At 44.3% G+C, this 5,583-nt stretch overlaps 1 pseudogene; it reads left to right on the top strand.

Moving 5' to 3' along the window:
• Positions 1 to 497: 497 nt before the first annotated feature.
• Positions 498 to 3,086, top strand: LOC139831911 (uncharacterized; annotated as a pseudogene).
• Positions 3,087 to 5,583: the final 2,497 nt, after the last annotated feature.

Below are 5,583 nucleotides of genomic sequence, written 5' to 3'. Positions count from 1 at the left end.
TCATCGACAACATTATCAGGTTCCTCCCCTGAAACTATATTTTTATTCCATCACATCTTATGTGCTTTTTCTTGGAGCATCGGTTTGTTTTTGTTTTTGTTTTGTTTGAATAAAATGGATCCTAGCATTCACTTTATGGGAGAGAGACACGCTCCGCTGTAGCATATGGACAAGTATGTCCTTGGTTTCTACTCATAGTATTCATGGCGAAGTTTCTTCTTCGTTAAATTGTTATATGGTTGGAATTGGAAAATGATACATGTAGTAATTGCTATTAATGTCTTGGGTAATGTGATACTTGGCAATTGTTGTGCTCATGATTAAGCTCTTGCATCATATGCTTTGCACCCATTAATGAAGAAATACATAGAGCATGCTAAAATTTGGTTTGCATATTTGGATTCTCTAAGGTCTAGATAATTTCTAGTATTGAGTTTGAACAACAAGGAAGACGGTGTAGAGTCTTATAATGTTTTCAATATGTCTTTTATGCGGCAGCAGCGATTCCATGCGCTTCACGTTCAATACCGGCGCCGGCAGCCAAGGTAAAACCTAAACCCTCTATTCTCCTATATCATGCAATTTTTTCTGTCACTTTGAATCAAGATTGTGACGTAGATCATCATGTTTTTGGTCCTGTTTCGGTTGATCATGTACTGCTGTTGTACTCCTACTTGTAGATCATGTAGATCTTGTCAAGTTTTTGTTACTCTTTCTGATCTGATCAAAGAGATAGTGTAGATCATGTACTGTTAATCTCTGCCGTGGCACATAGATCATATAGTGCAAATCTCTGCCGCGGCACAGTTTTTGTTGCTTTTCTCTGCCTTGGCACAAAATTCCTGTATTTCTCTGCCGTGGCACACAGCCATGCAGTGCAAAATCTCTGCCGCGGCACAGTTTTTGTTGGTTTTCTCTGCCGCGGCACAGTTTTTGTTGGTTTTCTCTGCCGCGGCAGAGGATATGAGCTGCAGCCAAGTTTGGAGTGAAAAATGTTTCTGCAGCCAATTTTTGATTTTTCATGCTTCTGTTCTTTGCTTCATAATGTAGTAATATTTGTTGTCTTTGATTCCAAGGAATTGGGAGCGGTCTTGGTGGACACAATGTGCAGAACATGATGAACAGAGAGAACACAACAGGTTCGGCATTGTGAACATAAACAGTAATTTGCATGCACATTATCAACTAAAATCTCATGGTTAATATGCTTCCTTTTCTGTTACTACAAGGTATTGGTGGAAATGAGGGTACCATTGGCTACCGAGGGGCTGGTTACAACCCAAATTTTTCCCATGCCGACGAATACCCTCCTAGTCAAGAGGCTGTTCAAACCCAAAAACAGCCTATTGATTTGAGTAAGTACTGTTAGACATATTTGTTGTCTTTCAGTAACATTCCATATTATTTGTTTGTCTAATTATTTTTCCAATGCATGCAGATGTTTTGTCGAACAAGGAGACAAGAAGACAGTACCGTACCGATGACAAGCGTCACATATATGCTGAGATCATTGCTCGTAATGGTACGGGCAGTAGGTTAAAGCATGGAGTTTCTAAAGCTGTTGCACTAGCTTGTGATTGTCCTAGGAGGATAGTGCAAAGGGTATGGCAGGAGGCTAAAAATCATGGCGGCATTACTGGGGTCAGAAACAATCGGAAGCTCAAATCAGGAAGGAAGAAGATCAATTTCGACTTGGATGCATTGGAGGCCATCCCGCCTGGAGAGAGAACAACATTAGAACAAGTTGCTGGACATATGAACGTGTCAACTGCCACTGTTTGGCGGAGGTGAGTGTTATACATTGATATATGTCAATTTTCTACATGTCAAATGTGTATGTCATTGATATGTTGGTTGTTATATTATCTTGTAGGTTGAAGATGAAGGAAATTAGACGAATCACTAGTGAACTGAAGCCTGCCTTGACTGATGCAAATGAAAGGGCTCGTGTGGAGTATGCTCTTATGCATCTTGAGCGATGTAGCCTAACGTCCCTAGGCGGTATTAATCCCACATTTAGGGCTGATATGGACGTGGTTCATATAGATGAGAAGTGGTTTTATCGCACGCGGAAGACCCAGAACATGTATTTGAGCCATAGAGAGAATGCACCACGCAGGGAATGTAAACATAAAAACCACATTCAAAAAATTATGTTCTTGTCCGCAATGGCTAGACCAAGGTATGATGCTGAAGGCAATTGTGTTTTCGATGGAAAGATTGGGGTTTGGGCTTACACAGAGTGGGTGCAAGCTAAAAAGAGGAGTGCAAACAGGTCCGTGTTTGTTCTAGTTACTACTCCTACTTTCTGCTAATTTTTATGTGCACATTATTTACTTTGTTTCTATATCCGTAGGTCGAGAGGGACATGGGAGCTAAAGCCTTGCCATTCCGTGGACAGGGAGAAAAGTCGGGAGTACTTAGTGAAATACGTACTGCCGGCTATAAAGGAAAAGTGGCCTGAGAGCGATAGATGGAACACCATCTACGTACAACAGGACAATGCTAAGACTCATATAAAACCAGATGATCCAATTTTTTTGCAGGAAGCTGCTAGGGGTGGTTGGGATATTAGGATGATATACCAACCACCTAATTCTCCTGACACAAACATCTTGGATCTTGGTTGGTTTGCCTCAATTCAAGCTATGTTCCATAGAAAGATGCCCAAGACCCTAGCCGATATTGTTCAAAAGGTCTTGCCCTGATTGGAGTATTTCTATGTTATTTCTGATACACATCTATTTGCTTATGTATTGATTTGATTTTCTCTTATGTGTCGTAGGTTAATCAATCCCTAGCTGAGTACCCCCATCAAAAGCTTAATAGGATTTGGTTGAGTCATCAAGCGTGCATGAGAGAGATCATCAAACACAAGGGGTCTATGCACTACGCGGTTCCTCACTTGAAGAAAAAAGCATTGGAGAGACAAGGTCTTCTCCCGGTTCGTTTGACGATTGATAGAGAGTATGTTGAGCAGGCAATTCAGTTCTTGAACTCGAACTCAACATGATTTGTACTGCCTTGTGTGATGGTTTGTGAACTGTTTTTGTAATGCCTCGTGTGATTCTTTTGTGGACTGTTTTAGTGGGCTGTTTTGTAATGCATCATATGATGGTTTAGTATGATGGTTTGCGGACTGTTTTGTGCACTGTTTCTAACTGAATATTTGTAATGCATCATATAAGACCATAAGATCATATTAGACCATATTCATACTGACTTGCTCTTACATAATATCATATGGCAACACTCCCTCCATCACTTTCTTACTACATAAGATCATGCACTGTTATAAACTTGAAGCATGTAAATCCATTACATCTCACTTTATTTGCATCATCCGGCGCATCTAAACTTGACTGTCCGGCACAGTCTGCGCTTTCTTTTCCTCCTCGAGATAGAGGGATGGGTTGCGACGGCACCTTATGCATATCCCTTCTTTGGTTATCGCCGCTGTAATCGCACAATCCATGCACCAATAATTGTCACAGAGGCAAGGATTTCCACACGATGTGCAAGAACACAAATCTTTTGGTACCGGGAGCCTACATCCCGGGCAAAGGAAAATGGAAGCATCGCCACGGACGCCACACTTGAGGCACACAGCCGGGAAAATGCAGACCTCGCAAGTAGAGGTCAGGTTGGAGTACTTGTGGCGTACCACCTCTTGCTCTTGCACCGGCCCTCCGACCCCCTTCACGACATGAACGTCTTCCACCTCCTCCACGGCAGAATGCTCAAGTGCGCCTAGCACCTCCTCCATGGCCGGACCTTCCACCACGCCTTGGAACCCCTCCATGGCAGCAACTTCCAGCACGCCAAGGGAGCCGAACGAGAGAGAGAGGGAGAAACTGGAATGGATGAACTGAAAGGGAGCCTTGCAGATAGTCCATGGCAGTGGTTTTATACCCTTCTTTACCATGTGAATGTGTACAGAATTTGAAAGGGAGCCGAAGGAGGGAGGCCATGCGGAGCAAACAATTTCACACTTGCATGCAATCATCTGAACCCACTTGCACTTGTATTCACACTTGCATGCAGGGAGTCCATGCGGTTGAAGAAGAGAAACGGAAGAGTACTAATGCGCCCAATTAATTCTCCACTTAAAGGAGCTGCGCCCTATTTGGCTGGGTTTGTGAAAAAATCTGGTTTTCAAGCTGCGCCCTTTAAACTGTATTGGAGGGAGTAGTTGTTGATTACATTACGCACCATACTTAATGCAATTGTCTGTTGCTTTGCAACTTAATACTGGAGGGGGTTCGGATGATAACCTGAAGGTGGACTTTTTAGGCATAGATGCAGTTGGATGGCGGTCTATGTACTTTGTCGTAATGCCCAATTAAATCTCACTATACTCATCATGATATGTATGTGCATGGTCATGCTCTCTTTATTTGTCAATTGCCCAATTGTAATTTGTTCACCCAACATGCTGTTTGTCTTATGGGAGAGACACCTCTAGTGAACTGTGGACCCCGGTCCAATTCTCTTTACTGAAATACAATCTACTGCAATACTGTTTTACTGTTTTCTGCAAACAATCATCTTCCACACAATACGGTTAATCCTTTGTTACAGCAAGCCGGTGAGATTGACAACCTCACTGTTTCGTTGGGGCAAAGTACTTTGGTTGTGTTGTGCAGGTTCCACGTTGGCACCGGAATCCCTGGTGTTGCGCCGCACTACATCCCGCCGCCATCAACCTTCGACGTGCTTCTTGACTCCTACTGGTTCGATAAACCTTGGTTTCTTACTGAGGGAAACTTGCTGCTGTACGCATCACACCTTCCACTTGGGGTTCCCAACGAGCGTGTGCTTTACGCGTCATCAGCCATTACGGCGGCAGAAGAAAATGCGCTTCCATAGCGCCCAGTTAGGCTGGACGCCAAGGAAGGCCTCGCATAAAGTGATGAAAATGGAGATGTGGAGGATTGAATTTGGCGTGAGGTGGTGGAGTTGCAAACCATAGACAAAGAGAAGTCCACGGAGAAAAGGATGAATGGGGGCGGAGAGACCACGGATGAGGTGGTCGACAAAACTTACCCGGTACCCCATTGGATTGGTTGGGTAGCTCTCCTCACTGGGGAAGCACAATGCCTTGGGTTTCTTGCTGATCCCCAGCTTCTTCAGCATGTTGACGTCTTGAGTGGAAATTTTGGATCTTTCCCACTCCGCCGCTCCAAGATCCATGGCGGCCATGGAGGATTCCGGCGTGCTGTGCCTTGTCAATCGACGCGGTGGCATCAACAATGGTGCAGGGTTTGCAGCTTGGAAGCGTGGAGCTTAGGAGATTGTGGATCGCAGGAGGAAATTTGCAGATGAGAAAAGGAGGACGGCGCGAGCGGAAGTGCTCAAGGAGGAAGACGATGATCTTATATAAGGGTGCGGCGAAATGACGAACCGTTGGATAAGGAATGTGTGTGACAAATGAAAGCCACGTAGCAACAAGGGTAAAAAAGTAACTTAACGTTGGGGAAGTTACGGTGCGTGTGCCCGAAAAAGCGGAGGACGTGTGTCCCCCACCTGCACGACGTGTCAAGAAAGTGGATCAATTGGGCCCGCATGGCAGCGAGAACAGAC

This window comes from Lolium perenne, chromosome 6 (genome assembly GCF_019359855.2).
Source record: "Lolium perenne isolate Kyuss_39 chromosome 6, Kyuss_2.0, whole genome shotgun sequence".
Lineage (NCBI taxonomy): Eukaryota > Viridiplantae > Streptophyta > Magnoliopsida > Poales > Poaceae > Lolium > Lolium perenne.
The sequence above is the reverse complement of the archived record's forward strand: the minus strand, read 5'-3'. Positions and strand labels throughout refer to the sequence as shown.